The sequence below is a fragment of the Triticum urartu genome, chromosome 1A, assembly GCF_056163025.1.
Source record: "Triticum urartu cultivar PI428250 chromosome 1A, HENAU_Tu73, whole genome shotgun sequence".
Lineage (NCBI taxonomy): Eukaryota > Viridiplantae > Streptophyta > Magnoliopsida > Poales > Poaceae > Triticum > Triticum urartu.
In genome coordinates this window covers 321,958,583-321,979,778 of record NC_141873.1, presented here as the reverse complement: position 1 = coordinate 321,979,778, position 21,196 = coordinate 321,958,583, and the positions used below count along the sequence as shown (strand labels likewise).

The 21,196-nt window shown below is 47.8% G+C and overlaps 1 long non-coding RNA gene across 4 annotated transcripts in view; it reads right to left on the bottom strand.

Moving 5' to 3' along the window:
- Positions 1–4,313: 4,313 nt before the first annotated feature.
- The window catches only part of LOC147991060 (uncharacterized), a 56,531-nt gene continuing 39,648 nt past the window's right edge, over positions 4,314–21,196 (bottom strand). Inside the window, exons 4-7 of one of the 4 annotated variants that reach the window (XR_015602235.1) lie at positions 8,522–8,713; positions 6,795–8,205; positions 6,576–6,605; positions 4,314–6,498 (exon numbers count right to left, since the gene is read on the bottom strand). This is a non-coding gene — a long non-coding RNA (uncharacterized LOC147991060). Of the gene's footprint in view, positions 6,606–6,794; positions 8,206–8,521; positions 8,714–21,196 lie in introns of all 4 variants that reach the window. The other 3 variants (XR_015602234.1, XR_015602236.1, XR_015602233.1) reach the window with 3 other exon arrangements.

Genomic DNA, 21,196 nt, shown 5'->3' with positions numbered 1-21,196 from the left:
GAATCCGTATGAACTCACATGAGCAAAGGTGGCAAGGATCTCTCGGATCTCTCTAGTAGTCTTGCTGCATAAGCTTGTAGTTGAATGGTTTGACAAAAGGTTCCTAAGAGGGTGGGGGAGATGGGGATTTATAGCAGGGACAACCCCCTTAGTTAGGTGTGAAAATGGTTTCAAAAGTAAATAGGTTTGCATGGCTTCCTTGGGGGAATAAGCAGTCAAATTTGGGAGTTGTTGGAGAGCTCCTCGGAAATTCGCGAAGCCTTGACCGCCTGGACACCTTCCATGAAAGTGACTAGAGCTTTTGACTCACAACTCCAAATGATGTGAGGTTTTTGCATTGGAAAGTAAATTTGATATAGATTCTAGTGATGTACCCCTATGGCCCCATATCTCCACCACACGGGTGTGGCACAATGAAATATCAGAGGAAAAACTGATAGCATCAACTTCACTTGAAACTTGTTTTCTCCAAAATTGTTCCTCCAAATTGGTTGCTTCAAGTGATCATAGGTTGTTGGATTTCTTCCATGTGATACCTAAGTTAAACAAACAACAATGGGGATGAAAGCATAGTTGTGTCATCAAGGTTACCAAGTAAACTTAAGTTAGCGTTCACCTAGTCACTTATTAGTTTAGTGCGACTTCTTGTGATTTGACTTATAATTGTTGGAGATTTGTCGATGGTTGTGGTGTCCTCATCACTTCCAGCAAAAAAATTACTAGGGGTATTGAATTTCAGTGGATTCAATTCACTTATAGGCATTCACGAGTGACAAACAACTCAGAACCTGGGGAAAAACTGAAATTGGCGAGAAGCAATACTTGATGAAGAACTCATAAGGAGTAATGCAGTTCTGTAATATTATCGAGATACCAAAGGGGTAATACTCAAAGATAGATCATAATATAAGTTGAACTTGGCCGTTGACTTGCTACATAAGATACTTTAACCTTGTCGAAAAATAGACGAGGCACTGGAATGGATTTCTTTCAGATATATTGAATAAGGTAAGCTTGGTCGGAACCATAACTACACGGGGTCAAATTTAATGTTACCAGAAGGATCATTTAGATGATTAAATATTTTAAAAGAAGCTTCTATGATGGTCTACATCGGTACCATGGGCATGAACACAAAGTTCAAGGTCGACTCCCACTTCTTCAACACATAACCTTTCATTTACTTCCCGCTTTCTAAGAAGTTGTAGTGTTGAAAATTTATCTGTCGAAACAACAATAGATTATGACCCATATAAGTTTCTGGGTTCACACAGATTAGGGAAGGCATTGGTTCAACCCATAGGGGCATCTCAAGAACATATACCACAAACTTCAAGAGTAAATAACACAAGCTCGATAGTAGAGCATGGTTGTCAAAAGTAGAGGATACAATTTACCAAATGCATTATGTATCTGGGGAAGAACTCACAAGATTTTGAATGGGAAGGACACTGTCGAATAATAACCCAGCAATGGGTCTGGCGGTGCACAATGGAGCTAATGTGAGTATCGGTACTCAACCAGAGGAAGAAAGAATGCAAAGGCATCGGCTTATAGAAACATCCAAATAATTCAATGCTTTCATACAAAGAAATTATGATTTCTAGATCGGTATATCAGAATTAGAAGCTTTGATCAAAGATGAGTAAGTTGAATAGACTTAGAGGCACAATCGGTCAAGGTTTGATTGGTTGAAAACTAGCTCATATCCGAAATGATGTGAGAGCCAGAAGGATGAATTATAGGATTCGACTAAGGACTTCGAGCATTCACAACATATTGAATCAAGGGACTCAAAATGATAGCAACAAAGGAGCCAATAAGATCACTAGACATATGGGATTCACCATAATGCAAGTAGGCAAGAATTTCAAGAGCAATATGCTCTAGAGGATTTTGTAATGACCGGATAGTATTTTGAAGAATTTTGTGAAACACATGATCACTTGGGATGAATGAATCCTTAGTAAGTGTGAGGAATCATTCTTAGGTGTATTCATGTAGGAAGGAGCTGCAAGGCAGTAGTCATTATGGATTCTCATAATATAGGAAAATGTTTCGGGGTATCTTGTAATAACAAGAGCAATGAGAAATGATTGTATGAATAGCAAGTGCATGTAGTTATCCATAGAGACTTATCGGTGTTAGGGAATTGCAAAGGCGGTGGGCACAAGGGTCTCGGGAAAACATCGAAGAGTATCTTCAGAATACTTCTGGTGCACCAAGCGATCATCTGGAATGAGGGGCTCTCCGGGAGGAAGTAATTACGAGAATCTAGAGTTAGAGTTAGCAAAATCTTTAACCCAAATAGAAGAGAGATCAGAATCCTAGAGTATAGGAGAGGAATAAAAGATCCTAATACCACCCATTTGTGATGTCGGCCCGAAGCCACACAACAATGTTAGTAAAATAGTTTTTCAAAGACTAGACTCAACTTCGGCCAAGGAGTTGGAAAGGGGCTTCCTATAGGCAGTCGGTTCTAATACCAACTTGTGACACCCCCGACTTAATCATGCACTAACCATACACGCAATTGCACATGATCAAGATCAGAGACTCATGGGAAGATATCACAACACAATTCTAGACACAAATCCAAACATAAAGCTTTATATTTCAAGCCAGGGCCACGAAGTCTCGAATACATAAGTCAGCGGAAGCTACAACATCTGAGTGCAGACATAAGTAAACAAGTTTGCCTTAAGAAGACTGAGCAAAACAATGATAACTAGATTGAAAATGCGCATGCCTCCTGCCTGGGGCCTCCTAACTACTCCTGATCGCCAGGGTCTCCACGTAGTAGTAGGCTCCGTCGGGGTAGTAGTAGTCATGGACGGGATCAGCTAGCTCCTGGGCTCCGTCATCTGATCGTAGCAATCGGGTAAAGGGGAAAAAGGTAGCAAAGCAACCGTGAGTACTCATCCAAAGTACTCGCAAGAATTACATCAGATCTATGCTAAGTATGCATCAGTAACAAAGGGGCTGTATCTGTGGACTATACTGCAGAATGCTAGAATAGAAGGGAACACCTAGCCTAACAAAGACTAGCATCTTGCAGAATCTTGCAGCAACAGAAGAGAGGAGAGTAACGTATCATATAGTAACAAGTATATAATAGCAACGCCCAGAGATCCTTCCTTGTCTACCCCGTGAGGAAGTGATCCGGGACCATCATATCCGCTTATTGTCTCTAGTATGCAGTCCTAGTTGTAATAGATCAGGACACAACTCTGAGTGTATGTTAGCATGGACACACCTATTCGAATAGATATACTTCCCTGCAAGGGTGCACCAACTTACCCAAAACACTCAATTAACTCCGGTCGGACACACTTTCCCTGGCCATGTCCGGCCTCAGCTGATCGACATACCTTAGTCCTACCTAGGCTCAATAGAGAGGCTAGCACACCGGTCTACATCCTAAGCGCTCAGGGGTCTTGGGCCCATCGCCCTTTAAACTCCTGTGTGTTGCATACACGGCCTGGAGCAGACCCACCCCCTTATACAAGCGCATGTGGTTACCGTCCAACCGGGCGCGTGCCGCTCAATCACTAACGTCCAAAGAGCTTTTGGAGAATCGTACGACGTTGAGTGCCACTTTTATTCGTGCGTGATGGTTTGTGCAAAAAAGGCCAGAGGCCTACTCAGATCACATATCCAAACCCGTTAGTGTCTTAGGAGCACGCGAAGATGATCAGTGATCCCGTCGCCCTGTCTCAAGGACTTACGACAATGGTCAGGCCCATCCATTTCTAGTGCGGTCTGCCTGCCCGACCATGCCTCATAATTATCTCACGCGTACCCTCCAGGTCCACCCAACTCACAAGAGACAGCCGGGAACTCAAGTCCACCTCTACCGGGGTGGTACCGCCTGTCCCTTCAGTCCCACAACACTAGTAAAAGGGGCAATAGGTAAAGGTAACAGTGTGTCCGTGTCATCGAGGGGGAAATCCAAGGAATCACCCTCAATGGATTCCCACTCGATGTAATCGTCAAGGTGAACTTGGAGGAATCACCTTTGATAGGTTCACACTTGAGGGGTTGCACGACAGAGGCATCATCGGAGGCGGTGAAAGAGGAATCACCCTCGGTAACCCACAACCGACTAGCTACCACTACAAAAAATACACTTCCATGATGATATGTGTTTGTAAAAGTAGGTCACATTTTCTGTCATGCATGTACATCCATGACGATTTTATGACAGAATCAAGATAGTCGTACATGTGCTGTCGTAGAAGTGTTCCATGACATTACCAAAAATATCATCACGGAAGTGTCCACTTCCATGATGATAAATCACGCGTCATAGAAGTGCTTTCGTCTAGGGTAATCGACATGTGGCATCCACCGTAACGGGTCGCCGTTAAGCTATCGGGTTCCAGTTTGGATCTGATAACCCGTTAATAGACCGGACCAATGGGGATTTTCCACGTGTAAAATTCTGAATGGCCATAGCAACCACTTGTGGGCTCACCGTTGGGACAAATGTCATCAACTCATTGGACCGAAGGCACCTATGATATGTTGACACGTGGCACGACCCAATAGATGCCCATTCCGGTGAAAAGGCCGACCAGTTTGACTTGGTCAAAAGGTAGCGGGCCGGCCCACGGAAAGCCTGTTAACGGCGTGTTCGCATATAGCCCATTTACAGCCCGCTAAGCGACGACCCGTTACGGCTTATCCAAATTAGGCCCAGTAGCGTCATCTGGGCCGTCCAATATGATTCCAGCCCGTTGTAACTTCCGGCCCATGACGTCATTCGACCCATATGAGGCCCTTTGTGACTCTTGGCCCATTAACGGCCCATTGTGAAACTAGCCCGTAATGAACAATCTATCGCTTTATACCCATTAACGGCCCATTAGTCCGTCGGCCGTTTCCAGCCCGTGTTAACTTTCGGCCTTCTAAGGGCCCATTTATTCTTGGGCTCATATCCAGAATTCGATTACCTATGGTCCGTTATTGGCATGTTCCGCTTGTGGGCCAAATTCAGCCGTGGTTACAGTCGTCCTGTTTGTGACCCGCTAACCCATTGGGCTGTTTCCATAGCGTTATCAAATACATCCTATTAACGGCCCGTTATGGTCGAGCCATAAAACAAACGATTTACACTCTAGCCCGTTTACATCCCATTTTGCGGCCCGTTATTGGTCCACGAATAGTACGACCCATGTTTGGCAAAACGATTATACGACCCGTAGAAGGCCCATAGATGAGACGACCCGTAGAAGGCCCATGGATCCTATGGCCCGTAGAAGGCCCATGGATCCTACGACCCGTAGAAGGCCCATGGATCATAAAGCCCGTGGAGGGTCGCGGTCACTACAGCAGGTAGCAGGACCATGGTCACAATAGTCCGTGTGTTGCCATGGTTATTGTGGCCTAGTTATAAAAATAGGTTACTATGGCCATTAGAAAAATGCGGAAAAAGAACTACAATGACTACAAGCAAACAACTAAACAAGACAATAAGGAAATAAATAAGCAAACAACTAACGCTAGGCTATTATGGCTATTACACATATTACATCCACTGGGCATCAAAGTTCGCCACGAGTGCAAATATAGGGAACAAAGAAGCATATTACATACACTGGCCGTCTAAATTGGCGACCAGTGCAAATAAGCGTGGCAGCAAAAAAAGTCCATAACTGAAACAACTTCAGAAGAGCTCAAGGAACATTATCCTGGGTATCCACCATGCTGGCAATAAGCTTAGCAATCTTATTAGCTTTGTCCTGTTTGGAGCTAAAATCCTCCAACGCTTGTTGTTGCACCAGAAAGTATGCATCTGAATGCTCCAGGGACTTCCGTAGTCCTTCCGCTTCTTGTCGCAACACAGCTGATTGATGTCTTTCAGCTTGTAGTTGAGACTCAATAAACCGAACTGATTCAGACAGCGAGTGTGAATATCTTGTGCAAGCGGTAGTGGCCAGTAACTCAAACACTAAACCAAGACAAGACTTTGGGGTTGTCTCACTGTCTTCAAGATAGTTTTCCTCAGTTGTTTTATCAGCTTTGTTGGAGACCAACAAGGATGTCTCACTATCCTGAACCTTATTTGCATTACTTCCTTTACCATTGCTTAATAAGGCACTCTTCCCCAATAGTCTGTTAGCATTCTAAAAGAAGAAACAAGCAGACACATAATAGGTCTAGCATGTACTAGTATATGGAACTCATTTCGGTGAATCAATTCATTAGTAAGGTGGACAAGATTAAACTACCAAGTCTTCTATTGCCAAGTAGTACATAATAAAAGCATAAAACAAACATATATCTGTGTCCTATGGTCACTGCATTGTCTTGCCAAATCAAATAGAGACACGGTTCAAATCGTGTCAGTTCAAGACAAAGCAGCACTGAAAGAATACAAAGCGTGGGAAACTACAGGGCACAACAAGATTTCAGATGGGTACCATGGGTCTACATGTACAACAACACTATTGGCTCTGTTGTGATGCTAGTAATGTGCATGATATGAGAAGTCAACTGTATACACAATTGAAATTGAAATCAACAGAGATATTTACAAGAGCAACCTGTTAAAGAAACATGCGTAAACATACCTGTTGTGCCATTGGAGTTTCAGTTGGATCCTTCAATTTAAAAATAAGTTTGTATGAGTAAATACAGTGATACAAGAGCAAAGCAGTATGCATGATAGCAATGGAATCTTAAATGAGAACGGTTGTTCTTTGGGTTTAAGCACTTGTTCTACATGAATAGAGTACAGTAAGACGCAAGAATATAGTACTTAAAATAGAAAATGAGCTCACTGAGCTTACCACGTTCTTGGTTCAGGAACAGTACAGAACAAGGCGTTCCTAGTCATCGTCCAGTAAATGTGTCTCAGGAGAACATAAGGGAATTTGATGAGTTTCTTTGCCAGTGAAGTACGTTTTCTTTAGGTAATTCCGATACTGCCACCAAGCATTCTTGAAGATAGCAGAGGCATTAGCACAGGTTACCTCATCATGAGTTTCCAAATCGGTCCTTCTCTATAGAGAAAAATGGGAAAATTTACTGTATTATAACCATCATGGAGGTAGAATGTATGGGACAAAGCAAAGTAATTGCCATGAATAACATTACTTACACATAACTCCTGGACAAACACCTGCAACTGGCATTTTCCTTCATCTTCAGTATAATATTTCTATGATGGGAAGATACGCACATAGGATTTAACGACATCAAATGCGATAGATGATAAACTACGACTGGCTGGTTGTGCTTCCTCCACAAGAATAGGTGTACTAACTGGTGGACTTGGGGTTTGCTATGGTAGTACTGGCGCTTTGGGCACTGGGGCTGCCTTACTAACTGCTCTTGTTTGGGAGCTCTGTGGTGGAGATGGTGCTGTGTCACTAGGAACTATGTTACTATCTGCTGGGGTTGGGGTTAGATTGGGCGAAGCTGGTTCTTTGTCCATCTCAGCAGGGGTACAATCTGCGACAGTCTGGGGTATGTGTGGTAGGGCTGGTTCCCGTGCATGTACAACCGGGGGTGCTATCTCCACCAAAAGGTAGCACTATTTTATTTAAAGACCATGTTTTTACTTCGCTAGATACCGCAATCACCCGCTCCAATTCAAATGGCTAATAAACAGGAAACGTATTTGAATGTACAAACATTGTATGAGAGACAGATGCAATAGACAGTGTGGAAAAAGAGCGCATGAAATAGTTGACATGTATATTGTTTAACTAAAAAGGATAACATGCCCTAATTTCACATATATGATGTCTATCTAAACTGGATAGCATAGCATGACATAATTCAAAGATATGATGACTAACTAAATAGGATGGCATGCGATAATTATATGATCTCTTTAGTAAACAGGTTCGCATGATATAATTCACATACATGTTATCTAAGTAATTAGGATCACATGATTTAATTCACATAAGTGATTTATATGCTAAGTAGAGGGCATCGCATATATGATGTCTGAACTAAGAACATGGTATTGCATATTGTGTATATGATCTCTAAATTATGCAATGCAAGACACCATATGCATGATATGAGCAGTATAACCGTGCCAAGTTAGAGCATACACCTCGGTGGGGGACCCAAATCCATCTCTGAGGAGCTATCGGGACCCAACAAGAGATCTGCTTCGACAGGTACCAATGTCTGCTCTGAAGACCTTGTTTTCACTCCAAATTTTTCCATTACCCACTCAAATGGCTGATTCATAGGAAGAGTAGTTTAATGTACAAACATTGTCGACAAATGGAAATGTAATGAAGAAAAGGATGGCAAGATATCATTCAAATATATGATGTCTGGCTAAACAGGATGGCGTTACATATTTCACATATATTATGGCTGGCTAAAAGAGATGAGACTACATAATTCCCATATATGATATAGAAACTAAATAGGTGGCATTATAGAACATGTCTAAACTAAGCAGATGACATATATGATGTCGAAAGTAGGCACTGAAAGGCAACATATGCATGATATGACCAACATCATCATACCAAGTTAAAGCAAACACCTTGGGGGTAAATAGGAGTTCTCAGATGCGTCTGAATCCGCCTCAAAACAGATATCTTCCTCTGGATTACAATCTGGAGAGGGGGGAGGGTTTTCCATTGAACCCGCCATGGAGCGATGCTTGCATGACATTGTTTGCTGCACAAAACTCTTCTCTTTTTCTCTACATGTTCAGCATGACCATGTACAATATCTGACATGGATATGAAAAAATATAGTGATATTATGTAAGGAGAGCATGCAAAAATCTAGAGTGATGGTAACAACCAGTGGATGGATCCAAAAATAATGATAGCAGGCTGATGATAGCTTTAATTTAATAAAAAGACAGATGATGATTGCTTTACTATTTGTTTCCCACCCAAGATGAACAACATAGGCATACCATAGGTGAACCAGATAGTAGACAAAGATACTATTCATATCTGCCTCGATATGTGCCTCACAAGTAATTTTAAAACTCAGGTTTGAACATTAATTTGGACCTGACTTGGGGTCTAAGAGGTGAACAGGACGATAAAGTAGTAGGTAATATTAAGCAATGCATAACATAAGCAGAAACAAAAGAGTGCGACCTCTCTTGTGGACCCGTGTACTCCTCAGGTTCATCTGCTGAGTCAATGATGGTGATGCAGTTGCGGTGGGTGCCGGTGGCAGGGAAGGAGATCTGAGGCAGCGAAAGACGGTCAGGAGTTGTGATGTCTGGTTTGGTGGATGCTTCTGTCGATGGAGCAGCTCAAGTGAGGTGGACAACATTGCAGCAGGAGCAGGACAAACCACACAAAATTTTCTTAGACACCTACCTGTAACTGAAGTAATTCTGTAAGGGCTCCTTTGGCTTGCAAGATTCTAAAAACTCAGGGATAGGAAAAACACTGGAATAGGATAGGAATGCACGTGGGAAACAGAGCATTTGTAAACACATGATTTCTTTCAACTTGGGTGTTTGGTTCACAGGAATTGGAAGAGTAGAGGAATGGAAAGAAACATGGCCAAATTAAAGTGAACCACATGAAAGCGTGTACAGTTAGAATGTTATTCTGCCATTAATGCACTTTGTCTTGTTTTTATGCATAGGATTTTGAAAAGTAGGTCCAGGTGGATGTTTTTCTCCATTCCTTTCAATAAAATGCATGAATAATTGAATAGTAGAGTGTGATATGAAAATTTCCTATTGCTATGTTTTTCCTTTGAACCAAAATAGCCCTAATGGATCGACATGAATGTAGAGTAATAAGTGATGCGACAAGTGTGCAACCTCTTTTCCATAGCCGTGTCGACCTCAACATCATTGGGTTGGACACTGAAGAAGTTGAGGCAGAGGTGGCTGTCAGAGGTGTGGCGGAAGATCCGAGGAATCTGTAGACGGCGTCCAGGGCACTGCTCTGTTGTGATGGATGGTTTCGTCGTTGGAGCAGCTCCGGCGAGCCGTAAGACGTCAAGGCTGAAGTAGTACAAGACAGACATCGTTAATCTCAAGTGAGATTCTAATAGCATTTCCAATAGATGATGTAAAATACACTACCAAAGAGTGATAGATGTAAAATTTACATCACCAGAAAACACCTGACTACAATAGATGAGGTAAAAACTATTGACTCTGAATTTAACTATCGAAACTGAAATTTACTGTGGAATCTGAATGTTACTGTCGAAACTGAACAAACTAGTAGCAGAGAGGCATTTCACATGTAGTTTAGGGAGGGCCTGCAGTTCATCTTCAACCTCCACACCCCTGAGCTGCCAGCCATGACCGGCTAAACCGTCGGTCCCCGCCTGTTGGCGTCCTGGGACCGGGGGTGCCCAGATTTGCCTGCTTGCAGCCCAAGGCATGGCTCCATCGATAGCCTGGTATGGCATAGATTTGACAACAACAACACAAGACCCTCGCGAGGTGCCAAGCCTCGCAAGGCGGACGACACCAAGACCTCCCTGGGGGCAGCCTCACCAGGCTGGCTCCCGAGGAGCGGAGATATCTATGCAAGATGCACCTCGCGAGGTTCATATGACGTGAGCCGTGACGACCAAGGCCAGGCGGGCGCCAGTGGGCGCAGTGTACCAGTTTCCTGTTTGGTGCTAAGGAGGCAAGCGCAGGCGTGGGGTCCCGAGGAATCAAGCAAAGGTTTCCATATTGGTGCAACAAGACCAAGACCTCCAGGACGGAGGTCATCGCGGAGCCCATTGCAGCATCACCACCAGAGGCTTTTGCAGGCGAAGACCACCTTTGTCAGGATAACTTGTACTAGTTGTCTCCCTTCAAATTTGGTCGTTGTGGGATCCCTTCCCGCCTACATTTTGGGAAGAGGACCAAGGCCACTATAAATAGGACTTAGCCACCACCATAGAGGGGATCGGATCGGATTCGATCCATTCCACCCTGACCATCTCACCAGCTCATGAGCGCAAGAACACCTCACCCCCTGAGGCTGTTCTACCACTATACTAGTTCATCCTCAGCCCCTCGAGGCAATCCACCACAAAGCTGGAGTAGGGTATTACATTGCAAGGTGGCCCAAATCAGGATAAACTGTTGTGTCTCTTGTCCCTTGGGTTCGTCGAGTTAGGCCTTGTAATCGTTAAGCAGGCAGACCGGGGAGGACGAGAGCTTTGCACGCACCCCAGAGTTCGAACCTCTCACGGGTCTGCGGAACCCCGAATCCGACATTTGGCGTGCCAGGTAGGGGTGCGTCGGAGCCTCTCTTCTGCCGATTGACTCGCCGCTGCTCCATCGCTTCCATGGCTAACGCTTGTCGAGCCCGTGCTGAGCGTCGGGCCGCTCTCGCCGCTCGCATCGCCCAGACGGCGCCCGTCGGCGGGCCTCCCCATCGTTCCCCATTGCCAACCGCTAATGCCGCCACCGGCCCGGCAGGGCACGATCAGCAAGCTTCGTCGCTGCACCCCTCTTTGTGGCGTGATGGATGCACGGCCACCCCGTTGCTGACTCCGGCTGCTTCGTCGTCTCATGCTTGTCGTGGGCCGGCGGGCGCGCAGGTTGCGCTGCTCATGGCGCGCGAGCTCCTACGCTACCGCCCCGTCGAGGACTTCTACGAAGACTGGCTGGACCGCATCGTCGTTGGGGGCTCTCCTGCGCCGTCCCTCTCGCTACCTCGCCCGCCGCCTGCCGCGGGTGACATAGCCCATGGAGCGCCTCCGCCACCTCCCCGTCAAGACGTCGCCCTCGAACCAAGGCGCGCGGCCCCATGGCGTGACCCACCGTGCAGGGCGCCCGCGCATGAAGAAGAAAGCTTCCAGGAGGTCCAGGGGCCGCAAGAAGATGCTCCAGCGCTCGCTGCACCACCACGTCAAGACTGCGCGCCGCCTGCGGTGGTGGTGCATGAGCGCCAAGATCAGGCTCCACCTCCATGCCGGGCTCCCGTGACCACCACGGGCTGCCGAGCCTTCAATCCCGAGCTACGTCACGTCGTCTGGTCGGGGAAGTTCAAGCCCGACCTGCCTCGATGCTACGACGACACCCCCGACCCTACCAAGTTCTTGCAGCTCTATGAGCTGAGCATCGAGGCGGCCAACGGCGACGAGAAAGTCATGGCGAACTGGTTTCCCATGGCCCTCAAGGATGGTGCACGCTAGTGGCTCTTGAACCTGCTCGCGGGATCGATCTCCTCCTGGGCGAGATGCGCGAGCGTTTCGTCGCCAACTTCTAGGGCACTCACGACCGCCTGCCTGCCGCGGGATACCTGCGGCGCATCAAGCAGCAGTCTGGGGAAACCCTGCAGAAGTACATCCAGCGCTTCAATAGCGTTCATGTCAAGATCCCCAAGGTGTCGGACGAAGCCATCATATCAGCATTCTCTGATGGCGTCTGCGATGTCAAGATGAAGGAGGAGCTCACCATACACGAGGACTTGTGCACGGCTCTAGAGATGTTCAACATGGCGACCAAGTGCACGAGAGCTGAGGAAGGACGCCTCTCCCTCCTCAAGCTCCTAGCGACTGACCCAGAAGACAAGAAAGCCAAGGCCAAGGACGTGAAGCGTAAGGGGGCGGCCGTGCTCGCGGCTGAACCGAACATGAAGCGCGGCGGGGACCACCCAGAGTCATCCAAGGGCAGCTTTCCGTTCTGCGTCTTCCACAACGTACACAACCACAACACCAATGACTGTCAAGAGCACAGGGCCATCCGTGATGGGCGCCTCGGTCGTCGCCCCGAGCGCAATGATCGAGGTTACGACCATGGAGGAGGTCGAAGTGGAGGACGCTGGGACGACCGCAGCCCGCGCCAGGAGTGGCGCGACCAGCCTCGTGGGGACCGTTGACAGGGCCAACCACGCGAGGGCGCCTGGAGAGATCAACCTCGTGAGGACCGTCCTTAGGGCAACGCCGGCCTCCCTCCACTGCCACACAACCACCACCAGGACGAGGGTGCCGGGGGCTTCTAGGAGCCTCACGCCATTGCCTACATCCTGGGCGGTGCTCAGGCCCCAACCTCTCAACGCATCTTCAAGCAGTTCGCCCGTGAGGTGAACTCGGCCTCCCCGGGCTCGATGCCACTTGTCCACTCAGGTGGTCCAAGTGCACCACCACCTTTAGCTCGTCCAACCAGCTCAAGTGCGTGACAACTTCCGGCACCCTCCAGATGCTTTGCTCGCCCGTCATCAGCAATGTCCTCGTCACCAAGACCCTCATCGATGGTGGTGTGAGGCTCAATGTTCTTTCCATTGAGACGTTCGACCGCCTCCAAGTGCCCTATGATCAGCTGCAGCCCACCAAGCCTTTCTCAGGAGTGATCAACGGCTCCACCACCCTGATAGGGCAGATCCGCCTCCCTGTCACCTTCGGCCAGCGCGACAACTATCTCACCAAGCTCATCGACTTCGACGTCGCCCACATCCGCGTTCCGTACAATGCCATCCTTGGATATCCAGCCCAGGGCAAGTTCATGGCGGTGACTCATCATGGTTACAATGTCCTCAAGATGCCAGGGAACCATGACATCATCACGATCGCCTGCGAGGAGAAGGATGCGGTGTGGTCTCTCGAGCGTGCCTACCAGGCTGCAATGGTCGAGGATCGAGACAACGAAGGCACCATCTACCCTCCCGAGGCTGTCCCCAAGAAGAAGAAGTAGCTGCTCCGCTAAGAGCCTCAGGAGAGCGGTGTCTCCAGCAGCACCATCTCAGGACCGACGCCCACGGATGGGGCGCCTCCCTTGCTCGCATAGGAAGGCGCGCCCAACGCCCCTCTCAGGCTAGGCTCGGGGGCTCTCTTCTGGAGGGCCTCTGACTTAAGCCAACGTCACGAGGGAGGCGCTTGGGCACCACATGTAGGCGTGCTTCAATGCGTGTTTCCCTCACGAGGGCACAAGGCACGGGGTGCCAGGTGCTTAGGAGTTCATCACCAAGGCGACCGAGGAGCTTCAAGAGGCGAGAGCCATGCGCGGCGACCGCCGCCCACCACCTGGCGCGACCCCTTGTCCTGGCGAGGACAATGAGTTACGCGTCTGCGTCAACATTCTAGGGCTCAACAGGGCCACATCCCAGGAGCGCTTCTAGCCATCACACATTGGTCGGTGTGAGGGCCCCCCTCACAACTACGTTCGCATGCCTTTTGGCCCGCCGAACGCGGCTGTTACCTTCCAGCGTTGCTTGCGGAGCGTTTTGGTGGCTTAGGAGGCCAAGCACCAGGCGGTCCTGGCGGAGATGGCGACGGTTCTTTGCGAGCCCCCTGAGCACCTAGAGCCTCCCGAGGTTCAGGACCCAGGCGGCTTGTGAGGAGCGGCTTCTTCAGCATGCATCTTTAGCTACCCCAACATCTCTTCAGCAACGGTGCCAGGTGACATTTTCTGGTTTATTCAGTTGGGGGCGCCCCTCGGGCTGCATTATCCCCAGATCGCATGGGCTTGTCCCTGCGACATGTATCATTCTTGCATCTTCTAGTTATTCAGCTGGGAGCGCCCCTCGGGCTGCATCATCCCCAGGCCGCATGGGTCCGTCCCTATGGCACGTCTCGTTCTTTACATCTATTTAGAGTTGGCTTACCTCCTTCCATGAGTTATTGCATGATTATCATCTGCTTGTCCGGCACTTTGTTGCCATGATTGTCGTATGCCCTTGCAAACCCACCCACGACCGCCTCATGATTAAGGGCGGGCACGACGTCTGTGCTTGGGTCCATCCCTGCAGCGTTGCTAAACCCAAGAGGCTGAGCTCTGGCTCGCAGGCCAGTTCCCGTGCACGTCACCTCCCATGGCCCTTGGTGCTTTGTGATACGTCCATTTTGCATCATGCTTTTATATCAATATTTATTGCATTATGGGCTGTTATTACACATTATGTCACAATACTTATGCCTATTCTCTCTTATTTTACAAGGTTTGCACGAAGAGGAAGAATGCGGGCAGCTGGAATTCTGGGCTGGAAAAGGAGCAAATATTAGAGACCTATTCTACACAACTCCAAAAGTCTTGAAACTCCACAGAAGTCAGTTTTGGAATATATGAAAAATATTGGGCGAAGAAAGCACCAGAGGGGGGCCACCCACCATCCACGAGGGTGGGGGCGCACCCTACCCCCTGGGCGCGCCCCCTGTCTCGTGGGACCCCTGGCAGGCCTCCGGTGCCAATCTTTTGCTATATGAAGTCTTTTGCCCTGGAAAAAAAATCAGAAGGAAGCTTTCGGGACAAAGCGCCGCCATCTCGAGGCGGAACCTTGACGGAACCAATCTAGGGCTCCGGCGGAGCTGTTCTGCCGGGGAAACATCCCTTTGGGAGGGGGAAATCATCACCATCGTCATCACCATCGATCCTCTCATCGGGAGGGGGTCAATCTCCATCAACATCTTCACCAGCACCATCTCATCTCAAACCCTAGTTCATCTCTTGTATCCAATCTTTGTCTCAAAACCTCAGATTGGTACCTGTGGGTTGCTAGTAGTGTTGATTACTCCTTGTAGTTGATGCTAGTTGGTTTATTTGGTGGAAGATCATATGTTCTGATCCTTTATGCATATTAATACCCCTCTGATTATGAACATGAATATGATTTGTGAGTAGTTACATTTGTTCCTGAGGACATGGGAGAAGTCTTGCTATAAGTAGTCATGTGAATTTGGTATTTGTTCGATATTTTGATGAGATGTATGTTGTCTCTCCTCTAGTGGTGTCATGTGAATGTCGACTACATGACACTTCACCATTATTTGGGCCTAGGGGAAGGCATTGGGAAGTAATAGGTAGATGATGGGTTGCTAGAGTGACAGAATCTTAAACCCTAGTTTATGCGTTGCTTTGTAAGGGGCTAATTTGGATCCACATGTTTCATGCTATGGATAGGTTTACCTTAATACTTCTTTTGTAGTTGCGGATGCTTGCAAGAGGGGTTAATGATAGGTGGGATACTTGTCCAAGTAAGGGCAGTACCCAAGCACCGGTCCACCCAGATATCAAATTATCAAAGTAACGAACGCGAATCATATGAGCGTGATGAAAACTAGCTTGACGACAATTCCCATGTGTCCTCGGGACCGTTTTCCTTTATATAAAACTTTGTCTAGGCTTGTCCTTTGCTACAAAAAGAATTGGGCCACCTTGCTGCACCTTGCTTACTTTTGTTACTTTTTACCCGTTACAAATTACCTTATCATAAAACTATCTGTTACCAATAATTTCAGTGCTTGTAGAGAATACCTTACTGAAAACCGCTTGTCATTTCCTTCTCCTCCTCGTTGAGTTCGACACTCTTACTTATAGAAAGGACTATGACCTATACTTGTGCGTCATCAAGGCTCTTTTATGGCACCGTTGCCGGGGAGTGAAGCGCCTTTGGTAGGTGGAATTTGGTAAGGAAAAATTTATATAGTGTGCTGAAATTTACTGTCGCTTGTTACTATGGAAAGTAATCCTTTGAGGGGCTTGTTCGGGGTATCTTCACCCCAACCAGTAGAGCAAAGAGTTTCTCCTCAACCTACTGAACCTACTGAAAATGTTTACTTTGAAATTCCTTCGGGTATGATAGAGAAACTGCTAGCTAATCCTTTTACAGGAGATGGAACATTGCATCTCGATTTGCACCTAATCTATGTGTATGAAGTTTGTGGATTATTTAAGCTTGCAGGTATCCCCGAGGATGTTATCAAGAAGAAGGTCTTCCCTTTATCTTTGAAGGGAAAGTCATTGACATGGTTTAGGCTATGCGATGATATTGGATCATGGAACTACAACCGACTGAAATTGGAATTTCATCAGAAGTTTTATCCTATGCATCTGGTTCATCATGATCGTAATTATATATATAATTTTTGGCTCACGAAGGAGAAAGCATTGCTCAAGATTGGGGGAGGCTTAAGTCAATGTTATATTCATGCCCCAATCATGACCTCTCAAGAGAATTATTATTCAAAAATTTTATGCTCGGCTTTCTCTCAATAATCGCTCCATGCTCGATACTTCTTGTACTGGTTCTTTTATGATGAAGACTATTGAATTCAAATGGGATTTATTGGAAATAATTAAACGCAACTCTGAAGATTGGGAACTCGACGAAGGTAAGGATTCAAGTATAACACCTAAGTTTGACTGTGTTAAATCTTTTGTGGATACCGATGCTTTTCATGAATTTAGCACTAAATATGGACTTGACTCTGAGATAGTAGCTTCTTTCTATGAATCATTTTCTACTCATGTTGATCTCCCTAAGGAGAAGTGGCTTAAATATCATCCTCCCATTGAAGTAAAAGTAGTTGAACCTATTAAAGTTGAAGAAAAGACCATCACTTAAAATGTTGATCCTATTGTTCCCACCGCTTATATTGAGAAACCACCTTTCCCTGTTAGAATAAAGGATCATGCTAAAGCTTCAACTGTGGTAAAAAAGTAATATTAGAACACCCAAACCCTTTGAACAAATTAAAGTTGAACCTAGAAATGCTATGGTTAAAGATCTCTTGGTTGATAATATTGATGGGCATGTTATTTACTTCTGTGATGAAGCTGCTAGAATTGCTAGACCCGATACTAAAGATAAACATAGACCTGTTGTCGGTGTCAAAACCGGCGGATCTCGGGTAGGGGGTCCCGAACTGTGCGTCTAAGGTCGATGGTAACAGGAGACAAGGGACACGATGTTTACCCAGGTTCGGGCCCTCTCTATGGAGGTAATACCCTACGTCCTGCCTGATTGATATTGATGAATTTGAGTATTACAAGAGTTAATCTACCCTGAGATCGTAATGACTAAACCCTAGAGGTCTAGCTTGTATGGCTATGATAATGAGTGACCTATCCGGACTAAGTCCTCCGGTTTATATAGACACCGGGAGGATCTAGGGTTACACAAGGTCGGTTACAAAGAAGGGAATCTACATATCCGGTCGTCGAGCTTGTCTTCCACGCCAAGGAGAGTCCCATCCGGACTCGGGTGCAGTATTTGGTCTTTGTATCTTCACAGCCCATCAGTCCGGCCCATGGCTAACAGGGCGTACACCCGAGGACCCCTTAGTCCAGGACTCCCTCAGTAGCCCCTGAACCTGGCTTCAATGACAAGGTATCCGGCGCGTAGTGCTGTCTTCGGCATTGCAAACAGGTTCCTCCTTCCGAACTCTAGAATAGTCTTCGGACGAATTGATCGTGTCCGGACCTGTAACACACAGCACACACAACTGTAGAGAGAATATAATAACACACGAGTCCAATCTGCTGACAAATTTTACAACATGACATCACGTCCATCCAGTCATAATTTCGAACCGTTCTTTGCCTGCTGCTCTATGTTTTGAGACGCGGTTGCCATTGGCAGGTCTTGTCGAAGCAGAGATCGTGTCCCCTTATTACGAGATTCTCATCAATACAGGAGTGGGTAACCCAACCGTGCCGTTTACACAGCCCTCGGGAGCAGGCAAATTTTGAGGCGAGTGGGGTGGCGTTCAATATTCACTGCCCTTATAAGGAGATAAGATTCCCCTTTCTTCTCCCACGCCTTCTCTCTTCTTCTGCCTTTCCGCCCTTGAGCTCCAGCGCCCAAGTTCTCATCTGTTTCCCACTCGAGAAAGCACTCCAACCATGTCCAGATCAAGAGCTGGTGGCAAGTGGATGGCTTCTTCCGTCAAGAAGAAAGACATCAAGGAGCTTCGAGAGGCCGGATACCTAGCCAAGGAGATCGTTCACCATCTCCCGGCCGAAGGACAGATCATCCCTACCCCAGAGCCCCATGAGAGGGTAGTATTTCTCGCACACTTCGTCCGCGGGCTGGGATTGCCTCTCCACCCATTTGTCCGTGGACTGATGTTTTACTACGGGCTAGATTTTCATGATCTAGCCCCCAATTTTGTCCTCAACATCTCGGCATTCATAATCATTTGCGAGGCCTTCCTACGCATCCCGCCTCACTTTGGCCTATGGCTGAAGACTTTCAACGTAAAGCCGAAGGTGGTGAGAGGCCAACAGGCAGAGTGCGGAGGCACCATGCTGGGCAAGATGCCCAATGTGATATGGCCCGAAGGTTCCTTTGTGGAGACGGTGAAGGGGTGGTAATCGGGGTGGTTCTACATCACCGAGCTGCGTGACACCAACTGGGCGGCGGCCCCTGAATTTCGATCCAGAACTCCGTTGCGGCTTACCTCCTGGCAAGAGAAGGGCCTCGCCTGGGACTATTAGAGCGAGCTGATCGGGCTCCAGACGTGCATTCAGAACATGCTAACCAAGAATGTCAAACTCGTCAACATGATCCAGGTTATGCTCATTCGCCGGATCCTTCCGTGCAAACACTGGACTTGCTGTTTGTGGGAGTTCAATCCAGCCAAGCATCAGACGTTACGAGAGCTCTTCAGCACAACGCACAAAGATATCTGGAAAGTGCTCTTCAAGGCCGGCGAGACACCACCTCCCATGACCGAAGATTGTGGGCTCAGCTTAAAGCACTAGGCCAATTCGGTAAGTTCTTTCATGTATGTAAGGTATAGCCTTTACTGGCATATTTTGGGAAGGAGCCTAAGCCTTCTTATCAATTTGCAGGCCTGGATCGACATAGCGGAGCGGATTAATTGCCCCGCTCCACTTCTCGAAGACGAGGAAAACCCACTCCTAACGAAGATGCTATTCCCGGCACATTATGATGTGCCGGAGAAGAAGGCCAAAGGGAGCAGGAGTAGCCTTCGCCGAAAGGGTGCTTCGGACGTGTCGTCCGAAGACGAGACTGACTCTTCGGTCGCTGAAGACGATGGAGAGGAGGAAGAAGAAAGCGGCTTCCCCCAGGAGGGGGGAAAGAAGAAAAGAGAGGCCCCCACGAATCTGGAGGCGAAAGCGCCCAAGAGGGGGAAAGGCTCCCTTGCGGATAACTCCGCATGGGATGTCAAAAGCAGTCCAGAGCGAATGCCCCGGACCAAGCCTCGGGCTGCCTCGTAAGTACCAAAACCCTACGCACCTCCCAATTCCTGGCATTTCCAGCTTATAATATTAATATGTTTAAACTATGCCATTATAGTCCGGCCCGTGACGGCTGCCCGCGATCCTCGACAGAGGATTCACTAGACTCAATGGAGATGGCTAGCATGTCTCCGCCGCCCGCTCATTCTGCTTCACCCAAGGGTGATGACGAGGTGGTGTCCCAAAGGATCTTCCCAGACCAGGGGGAGATTCCTGAAATCGTTAAGGTGGCGATGCAAGATGACTCCTCGGCTGCCGGACACATGGGGGAAAAATCCCCCATGGGGACTGGCAGTGGGGGCCAAGTTCCCTTCGGCCCTCAGCCGGATACCATTCTGGAGACCTATACGGCTCCAGAGTCCAGTGAACGGCCTTCCCTGAAAGGAGGAGGCGTGTCTGTTCCACCGATGACCTCTGTCCAACCAGAGGCATCGGACAACCTGCTGGAGGCGCTGCAAAGTGTCGCCATTGTGGATGAGGACCATGTCCTTATGGGTACGGTGATCGAAAAGATTCAGTCCACCAAAAGCGGACTGACCGAGGCCTGCACTAGCCTTTTAACAGGCTTTGAGGTAACAATTATAAAAAAAATCACAATGTGGATAGTAGCCCCTGATGCTGTGTTCGGTGTCCGGAAAGGAAAAGCCGAACAGGGGACCAAAATAGTTTTCGCGGGAGTCTAATGTAATATGTCTATATGAATAAGGAGGCGTCGCTGCCGGTTGCTGCCGCTCACACTTCGGAGGTCTATGGACTGAAGCAGGACCTGGAGCGGACCGTGGAAGAGCTCATCCTTGTGAAGAAGCAGCTGGAGGACATCAAAGGTATGCAGTAACCTGCATGTATGTTTAGGAAGGATGAATGGTTCGTGCTGACTAAAGTGCCATGAACTTTATTAGGGGCCATGACCGAGGTGGAGGCCCTCAAGAAGGCATTAAAGAAGGCCGAGGACAAAGCGGCCAAGGAACGCACCGCGCGCGAGAATCACGAGGCACGGGTTGGCGAGGTTTAGCAAGAGCTCCGGGACACCATCAAGAAGTGTGAGTCCTTGGAGCGTGATTCCAAGACGCAAGCGTCCGAACTTGCGAAGGCCCTCCAGAGCGCGCAGGAGGCTCGAGCCGAAGCCCGGAGCACCCTTCAGGAAATCAAGGCGGCCCGGAAGATCGCGGCGGGTAAGGCTTTTGTTATGCAAAGCAAGTCTGTGAAGGAAACGTTCCTATTACTTACTCGAATTTGGAGTTCTCCAGGAGTGTTTACGGATTTGCCGCGTAGCATATCAGATGTTGTCGAGTTCTATCGGGC